This window comes from Canis lupus, chromosome 34, assembly GCF_011100685.1.
Source record: "Canis lupus familiaris isolate Mischka breed German Shepherd chromosome 34, alternate assembly UU_Cfam_GSD_1.0, whole genome shotgun sequence".
Classification (NCBI taxonomy): Eukaryota; Metazoa; Chordata; class Mammalia; order Carnivora; family Canidae; genus Canis; species Canis lupus.
The window spans coordinates 18,279,990-18,307,214 of record NC_049255.1 but is presented as its reverse complement, the minus strand read 5'-3'; the positions used below and the strand labels follow the sequence as shown (position 1 = coordinate 18,307,214).

General features: G+C 36.6%; 1 protein-coding gene across 1 annotated transcript in view; it reads right to left on the bottom strand.

Moving 5' to 3' along the window:
* Nucleotides 1-25,709, bottom strand: part of MAP3K13 (mitogen-activated protein kinase kinase kinase 13) — a 142,258-nt gene extending 116,549 nt beyond the window's left edge. The window contains exon 1 of the mRNA XM_038583611.1: nucleotides 25,606-25,709. The gene's annotated coding sequence lies outside the window, so the exon portion shown is untranslated. The remainder of the gene's footprint in view (nucleotides 1-25,605) is intronic.
* Between the last annotated feature and the right edge of the window lie 1,516 nt (nucleotides 25,710-27,225).

Below are 27,225 nucleotides of genomic sequence, written 5' to 3'. Positions count from 1 at the left end.
ACTCCTCAAGAGGGAGGGGACTGGAGAGGGTTGCCCTACAATAGTTTCCTAAGGCTACTAAATTACACAAAGGAAGTAGCTTAAAGCAACAGAAGTTTATTCCCTCATAGCTCTTAAGACTAGATGTGTGAAATCAGGATGTTAGCTGGGCCATGCTCCCCCTAAAGACTCTATGAAAGAATCCTTCTTTGCCCCTTCCTAACATCTGATGGCTCCTGGCAATCCTTGGCATTCTTTGGTTTGTAGCTGCTTTGCTCCAATCTCTCCCTCTGTTTTCATATGGCCCTCTTCTCTATGTGTATCTCTGCATGTCCTCTCCTCTTCCTAGAATTCAACCCACTGCCACTGCCCACACAACCCACTGTCACACTGTCCCTCCAAATTAATATTCACCTAGAACTTTAGAATGTGACCTTATTTGGAATTAGAGACTTTGTAGATGTAATTTTTAAAATTAATGAGTTCATATTAGATAGAGTAGGTCTTAAAATCCAATGACTTGTGTCCTTATAAGAAGATGAAAGGATAGGATCCCTGAGTGGCCTAGCAGTTGAGCATCTGCCTTTGACTCAGGGCGTGATACCAGAGTCCCGGAATTGAGTCCTGCATTGGGATTCCTGCATGGAGCCTGCTTCTCCCTCTGCCTATGTCTCTGCCTCTCTCTCTCTCTCTCTCTCTCTCTCTCTCTCTCTCTCTCTCTGTGTGTGTGTGTGTGTGTGTGTGTGTGTGTGTGTCTCTCATGAATAAATAAAATCTTTGGAAAGAAAAAAAAAAAAAGACGAAAGGATACACACTTAAGTCCTAAAATACGTAAAGGAAGTTCCTCATAATCCTCTGGATGAAGTACAAACTTCTTACCCTGACAAATAAAGCCATTTCTAAAGCAATCCTACCAACTTCTCTGTCCTCATTTCCTACCATTCCTAGTTCTAGGCTCTAGCCAAAGTGAACTGCTTATTCTCCTAACCTACAGGTACATGACTTTGCTGTAGCCTCTCCCTAGAGTGTCCTGTCAACTCTTCCTTTCTACTACTTATCCTTTAAGACTTTGTTCAAATATTCCTTCCTTCAGAAACCCTTGATGACCTTTTTGGATCTGCTGGAGGTCCCTCCTCTGTTTCCACAGAATCCTGTGTATATTTAACACATTTCTATTGTAATGACTGATGTATAAGTTTGGATTCCACACTAAAGACTAAGCTTCTTAAAGTCAGTAACTATGTCATTTTTATTCCTGTGTCCTCAGCATCTAGTGGAGTACTCAAAGAGATGTTCAAGAAATATTTGTTGGTTAAATAAGGTTACAGATTTTTCTCCTTACACATTTTTAAGCAGCACTGGATAAAACCTCTTTGGGCTGGAATAATTTTAACCCAGTCTTGCATGAACATAGCAGGTTGGATTTGATATTCCAATAGTTAGTTACTTTTAGGAGAACCCCTTTAGGCCTGGGCAATGAAGGCCTATTGATGCACTGCTGGCCTGCATCTGGCACACATAAGTGCAGGCATGTTGATAAATATAGTTCTGAATTCCTTCTACCATGCTCTACCCACCAGGCGATAGAATTAAGGAGTGTTGAATGTTTTATCTTTAAAATATATAATAAATCCAGGTAGAAATGTGCTTTGTCTTTTTTCTTACTTGATACTTGAAGGCCCCTTACTTTAAGCAATGAAATTCAGTTACCTTATAGCAAGAACATTTTTAGAAATTTTTATTGAGATAATTGCAGATTGACATACAATTATAAAAAATAACATGGAGAGATCCCCTGTAAATTCCTTTTTTTTTTTATTTTTTATTTTTTATTTTTTTTTTCCCCTGTAAATTCTATCCAGTTTCCCCAATGGTAACATTCTGCAAAACTATAATAGAATATGTATTACAAACAGGAGAGGGACACTGATATGATCTGCTGGCCTTATTCAGATTTCACCAGTTTTCTTTGGATTTGTATGTGTGTGTATGTATGTGTATTATAGTCTACATGATTTTATCCTCTTTGTAGGTTCATTAATCGACTACAGTTAAGAAACTGAAGTTTCAATGCTGCAAGCATCCCTAATGTTAACCCTAATGCAGTATAATTCTACTACATCCCATCTTCTGTGTTCTTACTGTTATATATTTTATATCTGTAGTTTTTACATTTTATAAGAAAAGACATAGTATTAATAGGTAGACCATAATATTTTAAGGTTACATAGTAAAATCTCTGGAGCAAGTACTAAAAATATTTAAAAGATATAGCTCAACAATCATTATATGAATTGATGTGGAATGCTATAAAATAGTTGATAAACTTCAATCAATCAATCAGTCAAAGAAGGAAATGGGGCATAAATTCCAGATTGAGTAAATAGAAAACAAAGAAAAAAGTACACCTAAGGGCAACCATACCAATGAATACATTAAATATAGATAGACTACAAGGTAGAGACTGTGAGACTGAAGAAAAAAAAAAAGCAAGGCTCACCATATGCTATTTATAAAAAAGACAACTCAAATATAAAACCAGACAATTTGAAAGTAAAAGGTGGGGGTGGCATGCAAATACTAGGCATATGAAAGCTCCTATAACTAAGTATTACCAGTTAGACAAAGTAGATTTTATTTTTTTTTAATTTTTATTTATTTATGATAGTCACAGAGAGAGAGAGAGAGAGGCGCAGACACACAGGCAGAGGGAGAAGCAGGCTCCATGCACCGGGAGCCCGATGTGGGATTCGATCCCAGGTCTCCAGGATCGTGCCCTGGGCCAAAGGCAGGCGCCAAACCGCTGCGCCACCCAGGGATCCCCAAAGTAGATTTTAAAACAGAATATTAGCAGAAAAAGAGTATTAGAGCTAAAAAGGGAGATTTAATAATAATAAGAGACACTTCATCAAGAAGACCTAACAACCCTAACTATGGTTGTACTCAACAACAGTGCTTCCAAGTACAAAACTGACAGAACTTAAGAGAAAAATAGGTAAGTCTACAATCAGAGATTTTAAAACTCCTTTCTTAGTAACACATAGTACTAAGCACCCCCTTGCCGAAAAAAAAAATCAATAAGCATATAGATTTAAACTATACTCTCAACCATCTTGACCTAATTGACATTCACAGACCACCACACTTAACTACAGAATTTGTGCAAAGAAGGTCCACCCACATAGATCTTAAAATGAGTCTCAGTAAGTTTCAAAAAACTGAAGTCTTTTTATCTACTTTTTAAATATATCAATAAGATAGCTTTTCTAAAAAATCTGTTGGGGCATCTGAGTGGCTCAGTTAGCTGAGCATCTATCTGGCTCAGTTTCAGCTCGTATCATGATCTCAGGGTCAGATCAAGCCCCACATTGAGCTCTACACTCAGGGAATCTGCTTGAGTTTCTCTTTCTCTCTCTCTCTCTCTCTCTCTCCATCTCCCTCTGCCCTTCCTCTTGCTCACTCAAGCTCGCTCGCACTCTTTCTTAAATATATATTTTTAAATCCCTGTAATGTTTGGATACCAAAAAACACATATCTAAAGGCCCATGGGTGAAAAGACAAATCACAAGGAAAATGAGGTTTGAAACTAAATGAATGAAGAAAGTATATCAAAATGTGTGAGATATACTAAACTGGCGCTTAGAGGAAATTTTATAGCTTTAAATGTGTAGTTCAAAAAAAAATAATAAATGTGTAGTTCAGAGAAGAATTTAAAAGCAATGATCTTTTTCCACCAAAAAAAGGCTGGAAAAAGTAGAACCAACTAAACCCAAAGAAAGAAGAAATAATAAAGAACAGAAACCAATGAAATTAAGAAACAGAAAATGAATAAACTTTCTATAGCTATTTTTTAAAAAATATTACTAAAAAAAAGATAATACCTTAGCAAGATTGATGAAGAAAAAAGAAAAAAGAACCAATTGTGTTAAGTGAAAGAAGCCAATCTGAAAGGTTATATACATATAATTCCAACTATATGGCATTCTGGAAAAAGCAAAATTATGGAGACAGTAAAAAGATCAGCAATTGCCAGGGGTTTGCGGGAGGGAGGACGGATGAAGAGGTAGTGCACAGGGGATTTTTATTGAGATGAAACTATTCTGTATGATACAACACAAAGAATGAACCCTAATGGAAACTATGGACTTCAATTAATAAAAATGTATTGTTATTGGCTCATAGTACTGCAAGATATTGATAACAAGGAGAACTCAGTGGGGGGATGAGAAAGAATATAGAAATTTTTTGTACTTTTTGCTCATTCTCATATAAACCTAAAACTGCTAAAAATAGTGCATTAAAAAAACAAATATAAAAAAATGCCATTAGGCATGAGGGAATAAAAATAACATCAGATACTAAAGACACTAAGAACAATACAAAGATATGAATATTATGCCAGTATATGCAACAATTTAGATAATATGGATAAATCTTTAAAAAACACAAATTCCTCAAACTGATTTAAAAAATTTTAGAAAAATCTAAGTCTCCCCAGATCTATTAAAAGAATTAATAATGAGTCAAATTCATAATAAAAATGTTCTCTCAAAAAAAAAAAAAAAAAGCTCTAGGCCCACGTGCCTTTACCAGAGGGTAAGATCAAAGATTTACCACCATCACTATCATCACTACCACCGCCCACTACTAATAATAAAAATACGAATTCTACACAAACTCAGAAAACACAGGAGAAGGAAACACTTTCTAATTCATTCAAGAATGCCAGTATAACCCTGGTAAAAAAAAAAAAAAAAAAAAGCATGACAAAGATGTTATTAAAAGCAAAGTTACAGACCAATATCCCTCATAGATACTGATATTCCTCACTGCATCCCACACAGATGCAAAAATGCTCCACCAAGCACTAGTAAATTGAACTTAGTGTGCATGCATTGATTGACTTTTTTTTCACCACCATATCAAATTTATTATTCCAATGGCATTAATATAGCTGGAGGTGCTCATGCCCAGCACAGAGCCCAACACAGAGCTTGAATCCACGACCCTGAGATCAAGACCTGAGCTGAGATCAAGAGTCGGATCCTTAACTGACTGAGCCACCCAGGGGGCCCACGAACCTAGTGAATTTTTTAAACATATACCACAATATGACTGAAATGGCATTTATTATAAGAATGCAAAGCTGGCTTACTGTCAGAAAACTCAAACACTATAACACTATAACACTAAGAGAATAAAAGAAAATAGTGACATAATCATCCCAACAGATACAACAGCAAATGGGTGTTACAAAATTCAACACCCTTTCATTAATAAAAATTCCCATAAAACTAGGATCAGAAGAGAGCCTCTTCAAACCAATAAAATGTATCTACAAAAAACAACAATACCATGCTTATGATGAAACATGAAATGCTTTTCCACTGAGATTGGAACAAGGCAAGGATGTTCACCCTCACCACTGCAATGCAACATACATATGAAGTGCTCAGGAAAGGCCTGATACATAGGTGATCAGTAAATGTCACTAGCTTCTGGGTTGCATGAGGTACATGTTCAGCTTTACCAGATAATGCCAAACAGTTTCCCAAAGAGATTGATATAGACTCTTTTAAAATGGTCTTTTTCTGTTCTTAAGAATGAAAAGAAAATATTAAAAGTAGTCTCCCACAAAAACCCTTGTTATTGTTTTTGTACATTACCTTTCAGTCTTTTTTATTGCATGTTTATTAGTTAGGTAAGACTGTGGTTGTTATGGAGTTTTGTATCTTACTTTTTATTTATTTATTTTTAAAGATTTTATTTATTTATTCATGAGAGATAGAGAGAGAGAGAGAAAGGGAGAGAGAGAGGGGGCAGAGGGAGAAGCAGGCTCCATGCAGGGAGCCTGATGTGGGACTCGATCCCAGGACAAAGCCATCTGGGAATCCCTGTATCTTGCTTTTTAAACTTAACATTAAAACAAACATTTTCCCATGCTTTGAAAAACTTAAAGTTTTGTGTATGTGTGATTTTAATAAATTAGGAAACCTTCTTTGTTCTTGTTTACAAATTCTGAAAAAATATTTTATAGTCTATCAAATATTTTTAAACAGCATTTATGATACTAATAAATACCTTGTTATGAAATAGCCAACTTTTCTTTTTAAAACTTTTTTCCAGGGATCCCTGAGTGGCTCAGCAGTTTAGCCCCTACCTTTGGCCCAGGGTATGATCCTGGAGTCCTAGGATCAAGTCCCGCATAGGGCTCCCTACATGGAGCCTGCTTCTCCCTCTGCCTGTGTCTCTGCCTCTCTCTCTCTCTCTCTCTCTCATGAATAAATAAAATCTTAAAAAAAAGAAAACAAAAAAACTTTTTTCCAGAGCATCCCTGGGTGGCTCAGTGGTTTGGCGCCTGCCTTTGGCCCAGGGCATGATCCTGGAGTCCCGGAATCAAATCCTATGTGATTTGATTTGATTTGATTTGATTCGGGCTCCTTGCATAGAGCTGCTTCTACCTCTTCCTGTGTTTCTGCCTCTCTCTCTCTCTCTCTCTCTCTCTCTGGGTCTCTCATGAATAAATAAATAAAATCTTTTAAAAAATAAAAAAATAAAAATAAACTTTTTTCCAGCTTTATTGAGGTACAAATGACAAATAAAAATTATATTTATTTAAGGTGCACAATGTGATGGTTTGATATATATTTTGTGAAATGAATACCATAATCAACTTACACATCCATTCACCTCACATAATTTTTTTAAAAAATTTTATTTATACACGAGAGAAAGAGAAAGAGAAAGAGAGAGAGAGCACGTGCACACAAGTACAGAGGGAGAGAGAGAAGCAGACTCCCTGTTCAGCAGGGAGCCTGATGTGGAGCTCGATCCCAGAACTCTAGGATCATGACCTGAGCCAAAGGCTGACACTTAACTGAGCCACCTAGGCACCCCAATATCTGTTTTCTTTTTGAGGAACTTAATGCAATGTAGCTTTCTTTTAGCAGTGCTTTAGAGGCTTTCATAGGATATAATATTTAATCTCTGGTTTATAATATTTCTGAGCATTACTTGTGACAAGCATTTTTCTATATTTTATGCAAAAAATATTCCTTTTAATGATACTGCAATAGGATTTTTAATTTTATGGTTTTTTTCTTGTATATACTAATTAATTTAATATTTGGTACTAAATATTTTTTGGGGAAAATTAATATGGAGAGAAAGGAATATACTTATGTGAAATTTTATTTAATTGTTCCCTTGAAAATATGGTGCAAATTGTGGGTCCCAAGGATTTTACTTATGTATTCCTTTTGATTTTACAATTTGCTGGACTTTTCTAAATTTGGTCACAAAGTTAGCCTTCCATCATTTTTCTCTTTTATTTTGTTAGCGATTTTGGAAATAAATTTTCAGAATTCCCACAATTCATTACCAAGAAAGCATATATTGTAAACCATAGCTATGCCACTCTCAAGCCACATCACTTAGGCAACTTATGTGACATTATCTGTAAAATGGAGATAAGGACAGTGATGATAGTGATAAGTTAAAATACCTACCAATATGGTTATTATAAACGTTAAACAAGATCAGGCATGGCAGCCCAAAGCACAGATATTTGCTAATATTTTAATAAATCTAGTCAGTCACTAAACCCAACTAATTATAAATATCTAATGATTCAAAAAAATTACCCCTCAAAATTTTCAGATCGTTCAAATTAAATTCAAGTTTATACCCTACTCTTAATTCTCCCAGCATTTACCTGAGGTATTTTTCATGTCTCACCTGAACTGTAAGAATAGCCTCCTTATCTCCCTGCCTCTAATCTCTTTCCCTTTCAGTTCCTACAGTAGTGATCTTTCTAAAACACAGTCTGATTTCAATTCTCTCTTGAAAATCTTTTGATAGCTCTCCATCGCATAGAGCAATGTTTCCCAAACTTCATGCATTCCCATACCTCTTCCCAAGTGTTGCAAATGGTTCCTCTGCCTCATCTTCCTTCCTAAATAATTTATACTTATTCCTCGTAATTTATCTTATCTGCAATAAGGATGTTACCTAATGTAAAGTGTATATTTTATTCCAGACCCTTAATTTGTACTTAGAAAGATCTTTCGTTGATATAATTTACATACATGAAATGCACAGATCTCAAGTATTCAATCTAATGAATGCTGACAATTCTATACATCCATGTAATTACCAGCCAAATCAAGATTCAGAACATTTCTAGGACTCTAAATGTTCTTCCCGGTAAATAAATAGCGTCTTCCCCTTCCCCCATGAAAAGTTTTGACAAAAAAATTTTTGGTGTCACAGAACAACCATAGTTCTTCCCATTGATATTAAAAATGCTTTGTGGGCAGCCCGGGGGGCTCAGCGGTTTAGCACTGCCTTCAGCCCGGGGTGTGATCCTGGACAACCGGGAATCAAGTCCCACATCAGGCTCCCAGCATGGAGCCTGCTTCTCCCTCTGCCTGTGTCTCTGCCTCTCTCTCTCTCTCTCTCTCTCTCTCTCTCTCGGCATCTCTCATAAATAAATAAATAAAATCTTTTTTAAAAAATGCTTTGTATAATTTCAGCCTGCCTTATCATTTTTATGGTCCAACATTGCAAAGTTAGGATAATCTGCATTTTATTTTTTTTAAGATTGTATTCATTTGAGAGAGAGAAGGCGTGTGTACACAAGATTGTACAAGTAGGGGGAGTAGCAGAGGGGGAGGGACAGAGAGAAGAAGGCTTCCCACTTAAGAGGGAGCCCAATGTGGGGCACAATCCCAGGACCTAGGGTCATGACCTGAGCCGAAGGCAGACGCTTATGGACCAAGCCACTCAGGTGCCTCAGGATGATCTGTATTTTAAATATTTCATTTTACTTCTTTTTTGGCATTGTAGCTGTTATCTCTGTATGTGTATGTGTGCATGTACTGTATGTGTTAATAGATATTCAAAAGCAGAAGTCAACAAACTACAGTACTTGGGCAAAATCTAGTGGACCTGTTTTTATAAGTAACACCTTATTAGAATACATTTACGTACTAAGTGTCTGCTTTTGTGCCACAAAGGCAGAATTAGTTGCCATGAAGACCCTATGGCCCAGAAAACCTAAAATATTTATTATCTGGCCCCTTACATTAAATACTTCCCAACCAATGTTCTAAAACATTGATTCTTAAATTTTAGCATGTATCAGAATCACAGAGAGATTACTGTGCCAAACCCCAGAGTTTCTAACTCAAGTTAGGTCTATGGTAAAGCCAAGAGAATTTTCATCTCTAACAAGTTCCCGGGTGATGCTGATGCTGCTGGTCTACTGACCACATTTTGAGAACCACTGTTGAGGCTACATTATATCATGTTAACATATTACAGTTTACCTCATATTATACTACTCATTCCCACCCTTTGTACTCTTGTTGTTATACATTTTACTTCTTTATATGCTCTTAACCGACTGTACGTTGTTATTAGTTTTGCTTTGAACAGGCCATATCCTTTTTGTAAATTAACACGCAATAAAGTTGACTTTTATGGTGTACAGTTCTACAAGTTTTAACTTATGTAACTGCTTTCAACTCCTATAACTGCTACAATAACTTCCTCTGTTAAAGGATCTAGTAGAAAAGAAGAGCATCAAAGTATTAAAAAACAATCAAAAAGAAATGCTAGATATAAAAAAAAATTGAAAAATTCATTCGATGGATATAAGGGTCATGCTATTGAGTGAGGGTAATTTCTACACCCAATCATAAAATTTTCATGTTTTGTGTCTTTTTCTTTATTCAGTGAACCAGCACTATTAACATCTACTATAGGTTGGTGATTTCCAATTTGTTATTTACTATACTACTAATGTGTATCTTGTATGATTTCTTAAGTGTATTGTTTGAACACTTTATTCTTGAATTTTCCAATTAGAATAAGTTCTGGAAAAGTTATTTTATCTTTCACACTTTCTCAAAGTAGCATGTAAGCTATTTTGTTTTTCATGTCTCTTCCTATGGACCTTATCGTCTAATCATTTTCAGGATAATAGATTATACAGGCAGTCTTTTTCTTAAGTTTATTTTTAAGTAATCTCTATATCCAACATGGTACTCACACTCATAATCCTGAGATCAAGAGTCAAATGCTCCACTGACTGAGCCAGTCAGGTATCCCTCAACTTTTAATTAGTAAATTTTTATGGTCTTCCTTTGATGAATTTATTGGTGTATGATCCCCTCATTCTAAGGGGACTTTAGTGAGAAAAGCTTGTAGTTTCCTAGATAATTGGCAGCCATTGTCTTCCCCACCTCCATCATCTTATTAAATTCTAAAAGCTATAAGGACAATGGAAAGACTGCCTAGAGTCTGGGTTCAGTAGCTCTGAAATCTTCCATTCTGACTATAATAAAGGGTCAGGCTAGTAGAAAAGAGAGAAAGTTTCTTTGAGCAACCAGGTCCAGGTTAATAAGCAGTAGAGTTAAATAAGCTTTCATCCATTTGACCACCACAGCCCAGGTGTCTTCTGTGGTACCTCATCCTTTTGTTCATCCTATCTTAATACAGACTCAAAAATGGTTTTCAATTTCTAATGTAAAATTCTCTTTATTGTCATCCATGCTCTTAACCTGCCTCTACCTATTTGTCTAGGTATCTCTCTTGCCTGTTTTTCTTTGATGAGGTGTGTCATAAAGTACTATGAGGGCTGTGTTTACTTTGTGTTGCATTTACTGAGAAGTCCAAAAAAGCTTGTTCCATACTTTCCAGGTGTTCCATAATGGTCTCTGATGTCTATAAAACATCTTGTGTAAATCGTTTCTGCTAAGTTTGTACTGCAAATACATTTTGAAATGTATCCAGCCAGGATCCATCGACACCATTTTGCTATGGAAACACTGGTATATATCAAACAATATCAAAGATAAGATTTATTCCTTAAATTCCAAAACAATACTCAAAGGGATCTATTTTGTTTATCTGGTTATCATTCCATTTGTTGTCCTGTGAGGAAGGCGGACTAAGATATTATCATCTCATTTTCCAGATGAGGAAGTGGAGACGTGGACAGAGATGATTAAATGAGACAGCACATGAAAAAGTATCTGTGACAGAGCCTGGTTTGTACGTATGTAGGTGTGTGTGTACATATACAATAGACACTCACACAAATATATGTACATATATTCTGCAATGAAGAAAGCATATTTTTCTCTTTAAAAGAATATATTTATGTATCATCAAAAAGCAAATTAGTGGCAGCTATAAAATTAAAGCTACTTAACTTCTAGTCTCGTCTTTCTAGTAAACTCTATTCAGATGACACAGACGACATTTCGGTAGTTATTAGCTTTTCACATTCAGAACAGACTAGTGTCTATTACAGTAGTTCATATTTAAAAACATAATCCAGAGATATTATAGGGACACTTCCTCAAACTTTCTGTTCTTTATACATTTCTACTGGCATTACATAACATTTTGGCTTCTTCTTGGGAGCCCTTTCCCCAGACAGACATACCGTTTTGGCTTCTTCTTGGGAGCCCTTTCCCCAGCCCTTTCTCCCCAAGGGAGAAGCTTGGGCCAGATTTTAGTTTAGGTGACATTTGGCTTTGTTTTCCTTTTACCTTCTCTTCTGGTTCTTCTCCTACTTCTTATGTGACAACCCATATTCCATGAAAATCAGTTCATGGGCAGCAATAGCAGGTAGAAGAATCTGATTAGGACAGTAAACTATGAGTCAGAGACTAGAAATGCCATAGGAAAAAAGACTTTCAAGCAATCTGGAACTGGGAGGAGTAATCTGGATGAGGGTTAACAAACTAGAGTTTGACAGACAGTGAGGAAGCCGGCAGAGCAGACCAAACAAGTACATGGAGCAGGCACAGGGAAAATGCAAAATGCTTTGCACTTCGATCACTCTTTATTGCTTTTACTATGTATGGTAAATTCTGATCTAATGTGACACTGACCTAGAATCCTACCAGTAGCAGTAATTCCAACAGTTGGCTGGCTGACCAGCCAATGTGGACTAAAGTGTGGTCACAGTTCTTTTGGCAGAGGGTTTTCTTTTTTTTTTTTTTTTTCATTTATTTATGATAGTCACACAGAGAGAGAGAGAGAGAGGCAGAGACATAGGCAGAGGGAGAAGCAGGCTCCATGCACCGGGAGCCTGACATGGGATTCGATCCCGGGTCTCCAGGATCGCGCCCTGGGCCAAAGGCAGGCGCTAAACCGCTGCGCCACCCAGGGATCCCTGGCAGAGGGTTTTCTTTATTCTGGTTGTTGAAATAGATGCAATAACATTAATTCATACTAAAGATGGTGACACCGATCATTAATTTATTACTGCTCTCAAAAAATAGTATGCTTTGAGGAGAGAACCAAAGCAGTAATCTCTCCCAAGTATATTCTTTGGCACACTGACTCCTGCAGTTTAGATGAATGCTTCAAATGAAAAAAAGGATTCTGTGGTCAAAAACTTAGGGAAGGGCAGCCTGGGTGGCTCAGCAGTTTAGCGAGGCCTTCAGCCCAGGGCCTGATCCTGGAGACCTGGGATCGAATCCCACGTCAGGCTCCCTGCATGGAGCCTGCTTCTCCCTCTGCCTGTGTCTCTGCCTCTCTCTCTCTCTCTCTCTCTCTCTCTCTCTCTTCCTGGTTTTTCTCTCTCTCTTCCCCTGTGTCTCATGAATAAATAAATAAAATCTTAAAAAAATAAATTTAGGGAAATGCTGCAGGACCCTCTTACTAGAAACATTAACATATTAAAGGTCCTGAGAAGTCTTGCAAGTAAATATGTAAACTAATTTAATTTTATTTTAAAAATTAAAAAAAATTATTAAAAAAATTTATTTAAAAAAATTTTTTAAAGTTTACTTTTATGGTTAGTACTTTCAGTGCCGTGTTCAAGAAATCTTTGAATACCCAAAATTGCAAAGATTTTTTCCCACCTTTCTGGTTCTGAGTTGTTTTTTTTTTTTTCTGGTTCTGAGTTTTATGTTTAGATCTATGATCAATGTCTATTTAATTTTTGTGTATGGAGAGATAAAGATGTGATGGTTCTTTTCTTTCCCATAAGAAAATCCATTTGATCCAGCAACATATTTAAGATGATTCTTTCCCTGGGGCACCTGGGTAGCTCAGTTGGTTTAACATCTGATTCTTGATTTCAGTTTAGGTCATGATCTCAGGGTTGTGAAATGTGGCCCTGTATCAGGCTCCACACTGAGCAGGGAATCTGCTCGAGATTCTTTCTCACTCTCTCTTTCTGCCTCTCCCCCCATTCTCTGCCCCTCTCTAAAATAAATAAATACATAAATAAATAAATACATAATAAATAAATCTTTTAAAAAATACTCCTTTTCCCATTCAATTGACTTGTCACCCTGGTCAAAACTCAATTGACCTTATGTGTGTGGGTCTATTTCTAGATATGCCATTCTGCTCCATTGATACATTCATCTACTCTCAGGACAATAGTTAATTGTTGGTAATAGTTAATAGCTTTATAGTTAAGATTTGAAATCACATACTATAAATCATCCAACTTGTTGTTCCTTTTTAAGATTGTTTTAGCTATTCAATATTCATTGCATTACCAGATACACTTTAGAATCAGCTTGACAATTTCTTCAAAAACACCTGCTGGAATTTTGATGGAAATTGCACTGATCTATAAATTTACTTAGGGAGAACTGGCATCTTAACAAATTTGAGTTTGATAACCCATGATCATGATTTGTGTGTGTGTGTTTTTTCAAGATTGATTGATTGATTGATTAACAGTAGGCTCTATGCCCAAAGGGGGGCTTGAACTCAGGACGTGGAGATTAATAGTCACATATTCCCCCAACTGAGCCAGCCAGGTGCCCCCATGGTATTTATATTGAGCTTTAAATTCAGTCTTCTTTTTCTCAGAAATGTTCTGTAGTGTTCAGTATAGAGGTCCTTGTGCCCTTTTTAAAGACTTATTGCTATGTATTTGATATTTTCAGTGATGACAGTTTCATCTATTTTCTAATTGTCTTAGGTGTTCTAATTATTTCTAATGCAATTTTTATATTGACTGTGACCCTGCAATATTCATTAATTAGTTCAAATAGTTTTTTAGAGATTCTACAGGGTTTTCTTTATATACAATCATATCAAATATAAATAATGACAGTTTTGCTTTTCTTCTGAACTCTGGCCTTTTATTTCTTTTTCTTGCCTTATCATACTGGTTCTGTATTAACCACTTAATATATATCATCTCATTTAATCTTTATAGCAACTCATTTTTATTACTATTTACAGGTACAAAAACTGAAACTCAGAAATGTTCAGTAACTTGTGCAATCAAGATTCAACCCCAGGCTCTTATCCAAACCTGTACCAATGACTACTAGCTTATAAATTTAGAAAACTGAGAGGCACAAAAGCAAAAAATGTTATCAAATTAATAATATGGAAAAAATCCAATCAAGGGCAAAGGATATAAACAATTCACAGAAGAAAAAGGCAGGTTTCTTCTAAAAATGAAAAGATGTTCAACCCCACTCATAAGAGAAATACACATCAAAACAATTCTAAAATGGTGTAGCCACTGTGGAAAACAGTATAGTAGTTCCTAAAAAATTGAAAAATAGAATTACCATGTGATCCAACAACCTCACTTCTAAGTATATATCCAAAAGAATTGAAAGCAGGACCTCAAAATGGTATCTGTACACTCATAGTCATAGCAGCATTATTCACAACACTCAAGAGGTAGAAACAATCCAAATGTTTATCAATGGATGAATGGATAAAGAAAGTGTGGTATATAATAAAATATTACTCAGTCTTAAAAGGGAAGGAAATCCTGTCATTTGCTATGGCATAGGTGAAACTTGAGAACTTTACACTAAGTGAAATTAGCCAGTCACAAAAAGAAAAAACTGTGTGATTCCACTTAAATGAGGTATCTAAAGCAGTCAAACTCATAGAAACAGAAAAGAGAATGGTGGTGCCAAGGTTTGGAGGGAGGAGGAAATGAGGAGTTGTTATTTAGTGGGTATAGAGTTTCAGACTGGAAGGTGAACAAGTTCTGGAGATCGGTTTCACAACAACGTTAATATTATGTAATACCATTGAACTGAACACTTAAAAATGGTTAAGACAGTGAATTTTATGTTATACGTTTTTCATCACAATTTGAAATATAAAGATTATCTTAAAAAACTTTAACTCAAATTTTATTATGAATTCTAAAAAAAAAAAAAAACTATTCTGAAACCATTTCTTAACCTATCAGATTGGCAAAAGTCCAAAAGTCTGATAACTCTCTCAGTTGGCAAGGATATGGGAAACAGTACTTTTATTCACTGCTGGAGAAGTACAAATTGGTACAATTTCTATGGAAGGCAACTAAGCAATATTTATGGCATCTATTGACACAGCGATTATACTCTCTGAATTTAATCATAGAGATAAACTCTATGCATGTATAAAATGATATGCACAGGTTATGAATTTCAGCATTGTTTACAATAGGAAGATACTGGAAACAACCTAAATGCCCATTACTAGGTGACTGGTTAAATAAGTTACAGTATGTCCATAAAGTGGAATATTATGTAGCTATTTAAATATGAGGACACTCTCCAAGTACCGACATGGAAAGAGAGTCAACATATATTACAAATTAAAAAATTAAGAACAGTAGGTATAATAATATTAGTAAAAAGAGAAAAGTAAGAATCTGTGTATACTTTTATATTTCCTTGCATATACACCGAGAAACTCTGGAAGAACACATGGAATAAAAATAACAGTAGTTTGGGGCCCTGAATAGGAACTAAATGGATAGGGGACTGGCTGGGGTAGGAAGACGTTTCCATGAAAACTTTTCTATGGGGTGCCTGGATGACACATTGGTTAAGCATCCAACTCTTGGTTTCAGCTCAGATTATGATCGAGATCAAACCCCACATCAGGCTCCAAGCTCAATGTAGAGTCTGCTTAAGATGGTCTCTCTCTCTGCCCTTGCTCCCTGTGCATGCACACACTCTCTCTAAAATAAATAAATAAACCTTTTTATTTAAAGTACACTTTTCTCTATGTTTTGGTTTTGGAATCATGTGAATCAAAAAATTAAATAAAAATTCCAATTCTCAGGGTACCTGGGTGGCTCAGTGATTGAGCATCTGCCTTTGGCTCAGGTCATGATCCCAGGGTCCTGGGATCGAGTCCCACATCAGGCTCCCCACAGGGAGTCTGCTTCTCCCTCTGCCTATGTCTCTGCCTCTCTCTGTGCCTCTCGTGAATAAATAAAATCTTTTTTAAACACTCTCATTCTTAAAAATAAATTTTAATGGCACCAACTGATATGAATATATTCACAAAATGAGTATTTACCACATACCTACTACATGTCAAGTAGGTACTATTTTGGACACTGCCAATATAGCACTGAACAAGACAAAGTTCTTGCTCCCTCATAGAACTTACATTCTAGTGAGAAAGATTAGATACATAGATGGATTTTATTTAAAAAATACACACACATCAATATAATTCTGAATATAAATAGTATATATATTCAACTATATATATCATATATAGTTTTTATATGTGTATATATTTATAAAAATATATATTTTTAATAAAATGAGTTAAATAGTGCCAAGTAGCTATTGCTAAAAGTCAATCAAGGTAAAGGAAGAGTGAGGTGGTGGAAGTCAGGTGGTGATCCCTCTGAAGAAGGAGGCATTCCAAGGAAGAAACAATAGAGGGGAAGAGCTTTCCAGGCAGCAGAGACCCTGCAGCATGAGAAAGTTTGATGTATTCCAGAAGCAACAGAAACACTTATGTAGCTGGAGCAAACTGTGTGAAGAGAACAGTGGTAGACAATGATGTGAAACAGATCTCACCGACCCCCTCAGAAAGCAGACCATGTGGGCTTTGTTGGGCAGGAGCAAGGATTTGGATGTTAGAAGCAGCTATTGAAAGTCTTTAAAAATATCTGAAAGGGGCCCAGAAGGCTGGGAAGAAAGTAGAGTAGGAAGATCCAGATACAACTAGACCACACTCACATCAGTGTAAATAACCCAGAAAATGACCCAAAGACTGGCCGAATAAGCTCCACAACTAAATGGAAAGAAGAGGCCACATCAAAGAGGGTTGGAAGGGTGGAGGTACAGCGGGAAGCTAAAGGGATCCGTAGGACTGCCTGTCAGAGGCAGGGATTCGCAAACTCAGAGAAGGGAGAGAATAGACTAGGACGCTGGGGAGCCCGCATGGGGAAGATGAATCCCCATAATATTTGGCTTTGAAAACTAGAGGGACAGAGTTTCATGAATACTTACAACCAGCAGGACTTACAGCCTGGAATTTTAAAAAATCTTAGTTTTGTGAGAGCTTGAACAGTAATAGGAAACTGAGCTACTGCCCTTAGAGTGATCGCACAACAAACAGCCCAAGGAGATGGAGCATAGAAGCAGTAGTGTAAAAAACACCTAGAGGCATATGGCAGGAAGAGTTATTTACTCATTTTATAGCCTATCCTGGAGTTAGGGACTGCGGGGAGACCCCCGCAGGAACAAAGGAGATGCAGGTGCCACTTTCCTCACCCGCCCCACCCCGCATAAATACATTGCCACCTGCAGGAACCAGACCAATACTGACAATTGCTACCTAGCTTGCTTACACAAAGACCTGTCCCTCTCTTTGGCCAAGCCTCCCTCAGTCTGTGACTGCCAGGTCCCCTCCCCAAAAGACCCGAACAAACTCTTGCAAACACCAGGTCTCCTGACTCATGCACTTTCCAGGGCCTCAGTCCTGGCAACAGTAGTAGTGGGTCCCCTCTCACCGACCCCCTCTGCACACACCTTGTTAAAACTGCATGCCCCACACCTGTGTGTTTTACAGATCAGCACAGCCAGCCCTGGTCCTGGCAACAGAGGGACATCCCTTCTTCTTGTGTCCAAACCTTGTGGGCACTGTAGCCCTGCCATAGAGCATGTTGTGTATCTGCCCCCTCCAATAAGCTTTTGGCTAGAGCCCATTCAAATCAGGACTACAAGTTTGATAGTGTGCAAGCAGCCCTGAAAGGGGCCAGCATCACTCCAAAGAGACTCTTGCCCTGAGGAAAGGGAAAAATAACCACACAAATGAGTCAGATGGTGGCCCCACAAGTAGGCTGGGGCAGATAGCAGATGGTCTGAATTTAGGCCCCCTCCACCAATGAAAGCTTTTCAAAGGATAACACAGGGAAAGTGCCCTGCGGTTTGGTGCTACTGCATCTCTGGCAAATGCCTCATCTGACTAAACTCAAGCCCAAGGCAGCCCCAAATTGGCCCACTGATAACAAAGGGATCAAACCCTGCACACAACAGTCAAAGAGAACCATTGAAGATGACTGAACAGAAGGAAAATGTGGCTCAGCTACAAGAGCAGGGAGCATACAACACACATAGGAGACACTCCTCAAGTGCCATGTTCTGGTGAACAGAGGACATTGCACTGCAGGCCACTACAGGATTCCTTCTTCATAAGGCTACTACTTTCAAGAGCAGGAGACATAGCTGGCTTTCCTAAAACACAGAAACAGACATAGAGAGTTAGACAAAAGGAGAAGACAGAGGAATATATCCCAATGAAAGAACAAAACAAAATCACAAAAAAAGAACTAAATGAAACAGAATAAGTAATAGGCCTGGTAAAGAATTTAAAGTAATGGTCATAAAGATACTAACTGGACTTAAAAACAAGTGGAGGACATCAGTGAGACCATTAACAAAGAGACAAAAAGGAACCAATCAGAGATGAAGAACACAATAAATAATATTAAAAATATATTAGAGGCAATAAACTAAAGGAAGTAGAAGAATGAATCAGTAATCTGGAGGAAAGAGTAATGGAAAAGCTGAGCAGGTGAGAGAAAATGTTATGCAAAATGAGAATAAATTTAGGGAACTCAGCAATTCCATCAAGCATGATAACATTTGCATTATAGAGATCCTGGAAGAAGAGAGATAAAGAGGGCAGACAATTTACTTGAAGAAATAATAGATGAACACTTGCCAAATCCAGGGAAGGAAACAAATTCAGATCCAGGAGGCACAGAGATCCCCAACAATATCAACCCAAAGAGGTCCACACCAAGACACATAGTAATTAAAGTGGCAAAAAGTAGTGATAGAGAATTTTAAAAGCAGCAAGAGAAAAGAAGACAGTTACATCAAAGGGAAACCTTGTAAGGCTATTAGCAGAAACTCTGCAGGCCAGAAGAAAGTGGAATGATATATTTAATGTGCTGAAAGGAAAAAATCTGCAGCCAAGAATACTCTATTCAGCAAAACTATCACTCAGAATAGGAGAAATAGTTTCCCAGACAAACAAAAGTTAAAGAAAGTCATGAAATTAAACAAGCCCTACAAAAAATGTTAAAGGGGACTCTTTGAGTGGAAAGGAAAGATCATAAGTAAGAATAAGAGGAGCAAGAAGCACAAAAGCAGTAAAAATAAGTGTATCTGTAAAAATCAGTCAAGTGACTCACCAAAAAAGATGTAAAGTATGACACTAGATACCTAAAACATGGTATATGCAGAAGATGTTATGTACAAACATAATAGTAACCACAAATCAGTAAAGATATGCAAAGAATAAAGAGCAGAGAATCCAAGTATATCACTAAAAGCTAATTTGTCATCAGAGAAGGGAGCAAGAGAAGGAACAGAGAAGAACTATGAAAACAATCATAAAATGTAATAAAATCAAAATAAATATATACCTATAAGTCATTACTTTCAATGTAAATGGACTAAATGTTCCAATCAAAAGACACAGGATGAGCAAATGGATTAAAAAATAAGACCCATCCAAATCCTGCCTACAAGAGACTGCCTATTGCAGACTTACAGATACATGTGAATTGAAAGTAAGTGGACGGGGAAACATTTATCAAGCAAATGGATGTGAAAAGAAAGTCAGGATATCAATACTTAAACAAAATAGAATAAAAAAAGACTGTAAGAAGAGACAAAGAAGGACACTATATAATCATAAAGGGACAATCCAAAAAGAAAATAATAACAATTGTAAACATTTATGTACACAATGTGGGAGCACCCAAATACATAAAAACTGTTAATAACAAACATAAAGGAACTAATCAATAGCAATAAAATAATAGTAGGGAGCTCTAACACCCCACTTACATCAATGGACAGATCATCCAAACAGAAATCAACAAGGAAAAAAGTTTTGAATGATACACTGGACTAAACAAATTTAACAAATATATTCTGAACATTCCAACCCAAAACAGTAGAATACACATTTTTCAAGTACACATGGAACATTCTCCATAATAGATCACATATTAGGCTATAAAACAAGTCTCAACAAATTCAAAAAGATTGAAGTCACTCATGCATTTTTCTGACCACAACACTATAAAACTAGAAATCAACCGCAAGAAAAAAATCTGGAAAGGCCACAAGTATATGGAGATTAAATAACATGCTACTAAACAATGAATGGGTCAACCAAGAAATCAAAGAATAAATAAAAAATTACATGGAGACAAATGAAAATGAAAACACAACAGTCCAAAATCTTTGGGATGAGCAAAAGTAGTTTTAAGAGGGTAGTTTATAGCAATACAAGCTTACTTCAAGAAGCAAGAAAAATCTCATCTTATACCTAAAGGACTTAGAAAAGGAACAACAAACAAAATCCAAAAGGAAGGAAATAATAAAGATTAGACCAAAAATAAATGACATAGAAACTAAAAACAATAGAACAGATCAATAAAACCAGGAGCTGGTTCTTTGAAAAGATCAATATAATTTATAAACCTCTAGACAGACTCTGAGAGAGAGACAGAGAAAGAGAGACAGAGAAGACTCAAACAAAATCAGAAAGAGGAGAAATAACAACAGACACCACAGAAATACAATTGTAAGAAAATATTATTTTAAAAACTTTTATGGCAACAAATTATAACCTAGAAGAAATGGATGAATTCCTAGAAAGATATAATCTACCAAAATTGAAACAGAAAGAAATAGAAAATTTGGAGACCAATTATCAGCAGTGAAATTGAATCAGTAAGCAAAAAACACCCAACAAACAAAAGTCCAAGACCAGATGGCTACACAGATAAATTCTACCAAACACTTAAAGAAGAGTTAATACCTATTCTTCTCGAACTCTTCCAAAACATAGAAGAGGAAGGAAAGTTTCCAAATTCATTTTATGAGGCCAACATTAACCTGATACAAAACCAGATAATAAAGACACCATCAAAAAGAGAACTACAGGCCCATGCCGGGGATGATCATACATGCAAAAATCCTCAACAAAATATTAGCAGCCTGAATCCAACAATGCATTAAAAAAAGTCATTCACCATAATCAAGTGGGATTTTTTCCCAGGATACAAGGGTGGTTTAATATTCATAAATCAATCAACATGATACATCACATCAACAGGAGAAAGGATAAAAACCATATGATCATTTCAATAGATGCAAAAGAAGCATTTGACAAGCTACAACATCCATTCATGATAAAAACCTTTGATAAAGTAGGTTTAGAGGGAACATATCTCAACATATCAAAGGCACTATATGAAAAACCCATGGCTTATACCATCCTTGATGGGGAAAAACTGAGAGATTTTCCCCTAAGGTCAGGAAAAAGACAAGGATTTCCACTCTCACCATTTTTATTCAACATAGTACTAGAAGTCCTAGCCACAGCAATCTGACAAGAAAAAGGAATAAAACGTATCTCAATTGGTAAGGAAGAAATAAAATTTTCATTATTTGCAGATGACATGATAATGTATGTAGGAAACTTGAAAGACTCCAACAACTACTAGAACTGATAAATGAAATCAGTATGGTCACAGGATACAAAATCAATGTACAGAAATCCACTGCATTTCTATACAATAATGAAGCAGCAGAAAGAGAAGTTAAGAAAACAATTCCATTTACAATTGTACCAAAAATAATAAAATAACTAGCAATAAGCTTAACCAAAGAAATAAAAGACCTGTACTCTGAAAACTACAACACACTGATGAAACAAATGGAAAGACATTTCATACTCACGGATTGGAAAAACAAATATTGTTAAAATGTCTATACTACCCAAAGCAATCTACATATTTAATGCATTCCATCCAATACCATTTTTCATAAAACTAGAATAAATAATCCTAAAATTTGTATGGAATCACAAAAGACCCCCAATATCCAAAGCAATCTTCAAAAATAAAACTGGAGATATCAAAATTCCAGACTTCAAGTCATGTTATAAAGCTGTAGTAATCAAACAAGTATGGTACTGGCAACAGAACAAAGAGCCCAGAAATAAACTTATGATTATACGGTCAATTAATCTTCAACAAAGCAGGAAAGAATATCCAATAGGAAAAAGACAGTGTCTTCAACAAATGGTATTGGGAAAACTGGACAGCTACATACAAAAGAATAAAAGTGGACCACTCTCTTATACCATATACAAAAATAAACTTGAAATAGATCAAAGACCTAAATGTGAGACCCGAAGCCATAAAAACCCTAGAAGAGAGCCCAGGCAATAATTTCTCTGACCTCAGCCATAACAACATCTTTCAAGATATGTCTCCTGAGGCAAGGGAAACAAAAGCAAAAATAAACTGTTGGGACTACATCAAAATAAAAATCTTCTGTACAGCAAAGAAAACAACAAAACTAAAAATAACCTACTAAATGGGAGAAGATATTTGCAACTTACATATCCAATAAAGGGTTAGTATCCAAAATATATGATGAACTTCTACAACTCAACACCAAAAAAAATAATAATAATTCAATTAAAAAATGGGCAGAAGACATGAACAGAAATTTCTCCAAAGGAGACCTACAGATGGCCAACAGACACATGAAAACACAATGAAGATCACTCATCAAATGCAAATCAAAACCACAATGAGATACTACCTCATACCTGTTAGAAGGCTAAAATCAAAAACTCAAACAAGAGTTGGTGAGGATGTAGAGAAAAAGCAACTCTTGTGCACTGTCAGTGGGAATGCAAACCGGTACAGCCATGTGGAAAACAGTATGGAGGTTCCTCAAAAAATTAAATAGAATATGATCTGATAATTGCACTACTGGGTATTTATCCAAAGAATATAAAAACACTAATTTGAAAGGATAGACATACCTCTATGTTTATATATATTATGTAAATAATATATAACGTAGAAAAATATAAAAATTTATAGACACTAATAAATTTATATACTTATATGTAAATAAAACAGTATGGTACTGGGACAAGATTATTTATTATTATTATTATTACTTTATTCATGCATAGAAAAGGATGAAATCTTACCATCTACAACAACATGGATGGATCTTGAGAGTACAATACTAAGCAAAATAAGCCAGTAAGAGAAAGAGAAATACTATATGATTTCACTCCTATGTGGAATTTAAGAAACAAAGCAAATGAACAGAGAAAAAGTAGACAAACTAAAACAGACTCTTAACTATACTGAACAAACAAATGGTTATCAGAGAGGAAGGGGGTGAAACAGGTGAAGGAAATTAAGACTACACTTATCCTGATGAGCACTGAGTGAGTAATGTATGAAATTGTTGAATCACTATTATATACAGTTGAAGCTAATATAACATTGTGTTAACTACACTGGAATTAAAAAAAAAAAAAAAGGAAAAGCAAAGGAGCAGCCTTCCCCACCCAGCTCCCCTTTTGGGAGGGGTCAGGAGACACCTGTGGATGAGGAGAGCACCATGTGTGGCTCAGGGTTTGTTTGAAGTCTCAAGTCCCTTCCATCTGGGAGCAGTGAACCAAGGTTTCATCTGTGGCCTTGTGTCCTTTCCTAGTGCCCAAGGGGCTTTCACCCAGACCTCAGGCTTGGATAGAATCCGAACTATAAAAATGTAACAATTAAAAATAGAAAAAACATACCATAAGAGACTCTTTGGAGTCCATACCATTAGAAACAAACGGTGTTGCTAGAGGAGAATGAGGAAGGTAGGATGGGGAAACTGGGTGATGGGCATTAAGGAGGGCACGTGATGTAATGAGCACTGGGTATTATATGCAACTGATGAATCACAGCTCTACCTCTGAAACTAGTAATACACTATATGATAACTGAACTTAAATTTAAAAATAAATCTAAAAAATAGGAAAACAAATGAAAAACCATTGAAAGGGTCTTGATTAAAGATTCAGCCAGTACACATCTGTATGGCCTTCCAGGTGTTCAAAGACCAAAATATTTCAAATCACAGTAGGAAATTGCTGGTTCCCTGGTAATAGTGTCACCTGCCATGCTGACTCCCTTCCTAGGACCCTTTTCCTGCAATTTGTGCCCCAAAAACCAACAACCATATGTAACCTGGCCCAGGAGAGGCTATTGAGTGGGAGAAGTTAGCTCAGGAAGTCATCGAGATTCAGCAAGCTAAAGGGTGAGTAAAGGTTTCACTTCATTATAGTCCTAGGATCCACTTAGGGCAATGTATCTTGGGCTTCTAGCCCACCAAAGGTCAGTTGGGGTCCAACACCATCATGTGGGCTCCTGCTCGGTGCTGCAGGAATGTGAGGCAGGCTAGAGAAATAGACTGTCCCTGAGATCGGAGGTGAAGGTAGAGGAAAGGGGAAACCCAGTGTACTTCTACATAAACAATCTGTGTCCTCAGCACCCCTCGATGCTTTGAAAGGCTACTGGCTAGCAGCCAGTCTTTATAACTAATATATATTAAAGACATCAACCTTTGCTTCTAGATTCAAAGTCACAAAATTGTCCTGTAACCAGGAGTTGTTTTTTGTTGCTGTTGTTTTGTTTTGTTATTTAAATACACGTGGCAAAAGAGAAGTAGAAAATAACTTCTCCAACACCAAATGCAACCTTAACATTCTCATAGCTGCAGTCAAGAAAATCAGTGTTTGGGTAATAATGTGTGCTCTTCCTGAAATCTTGATCTCAACACAGAACTGCAACAGCTGAGATGTAACAATTTCAATTTCATATAGGAAATTTATTTTACAGCCTATTGTACTGGGAATTGAGTGTGAAAAATCAGTACACGTCAAAATCTTAAAAACAGATTTCTCCAAAGTTGCATGAAATTCCTAAAGCTGCTTGCCATTTCCACTGACTTCACAGAGTCCCTATTTGAAAACACTTTATGCTGCTCTTAAATCTAGGCTCTCAACAGTTTACTACACTGTATTTGGTTCTACTTTATTCTCATTCACTTCATTTCTTTGAACCACAAAACCTATGTCTGAAAGTATTACCTATTTGCTAACATAAACTTGTAACACGAACCTAAACTAAAGGAAAAGCCGCTGGAAAGAGCGTGGGGGAGAAATCTAAGCACTACCTACAAATAATCTCTGGGCACCAGATACATATTTGCTCACTTTTATTTTCTGACGGTAAACATCTTCACTTAACCAAAGACAAGACATTAAAAACCATCTTATGCAAGCAGCACCTGTCTTAGCAGAACACTTGCTGAAAATTTCACGGTTTTCCTTTTCCTTTTTTAAAATAAAACTGTGAAATGCTGAAACAAGTGGGTCTACTTACACAAGATTTAGCACCCAGCAGGACCTTAATTTAATCTTCAGTGGGAATTATTCCCACAATCTTTTTATATTCGAATATATTTAAAAAAATAAACTACTTACAGCACAGCAAGCTGAAATCTGGACCGACAGCATGAAACTACCGGCAGCCGCCTATTTCCTCACAGACTAAACTTTGTTCCCTTCCTGGCTGTTTCTGGATCAGGTTCACACAGATACACATTTACTGGGCCCTGGAAGCTGCCACCCGGGAGCGAGGTGGGAGGGTCTGTTAATTTAACTACTGCTTGACCACCCCTCCTTGGCAGCTTCTTAAAGGTCAAGTTCAATGTGTTTAAAGAGACAAATGCAAAGATCATAACAGAAAACCTGAAAAATCTCATAACCTCTGATGGCTGGGCCTTGGTTTTAGAGGACTTTTTTTTCCCATACATTCGGGGGGGGGGGGGGCAAGGAGACTAATATAGTTGTCTTCTCAGCTTCAAAAACTATGCTTTCTCCCCTTAATAAAAGTTTTCTCTCCTCCTCAGAATCTGTATGTTGTGCAGTCATGGCAAAAAGAGGCCAGAAAGTTGCTTCTCTACCATAGTCCCCACCACCTCCATTCTCCCTCTTTTCTCAATCAGGGGAATGCCTTAGAGTTCTTGTTAAACTTTAGTTCTTTTCTGACATCGAAACCACCTGCTTACCTAAGAGTAAAGTGAGAACCTGGGTCCCAAATTCTGTTCGTTGCGAGATAAAACGTTATGCTGCTTCATCCCCTTCCACGTCCCTAAGCTTCTTTCCCTTCTGAGCTACTATATTTCTGTAATTTGTAGCATTAGCCATTGAAGCAGAAACCATTTATTATGCACTTACTGCACTAATCACTTTATAAACATTATCTCATTCTCTCCTAGGCAACATATTTGGGGATCATCTTCAATTCTTCTTAATCTGCTTCTCTATCCAATTAGCCCCTTCACTATCCTGCTGATCCTCTGCAATAAGAACTGTGGTAGGCAAAACAATGGTCCCCGACAAAAAATGTCCATTCTCTCATCACCAGAACGTGTGAATATGTTACTTTACATGGCAAAGGGGACTTCGTCAATGTGGTTAAAGACTTTGAGATGGGGAAATTATCCAGATGGGGCCAATCTTATACAAATTCTTTAAAAGCAGTGAGTCTTTCCCAGCTGTGGCCAGAGAGAAGCAATGTGAAGACTGGACTTGCTTCTGCTGGTTTTGAAGGGGGACAGAGGGGGCCGCTAGAAGCTGAAAAAAGGAAAAAAGACCCTCTTCTAGAGCCTCCAGAAAGGGATGGAGCCCTGATGATACCTTGGTTTTAGCCTATTGAGATCTGCGTTGATTTCTGACCTCAGAACTTTAAGGTAATAAAACCTGTTGTTTTGTTGTTTTAGGTCACTAAATTTGTGATAATTCAATTATGACAGCAATAGAAAAATAATACAGGTAATTTCAAAATTAATTTCCTTTGAAAATATAATACCTAGAACTGAATAGTATACTCCAAATGATTTCTGATGAAGAAAAAATAATTGTGGAACTACTAAATTCCTTAATCTGATGCTATAATTTTATAAATTATAAATGCAACTTAAGATTTAAAATTGTTTTAAAGATTTTATTTATTTATTCATGAGACACAGAGAAGGAGAGGCAGAGACATAGACAGAGGGAGAAGCAGACTCCATGCAGGGAACCTGATGTGGGACTCCA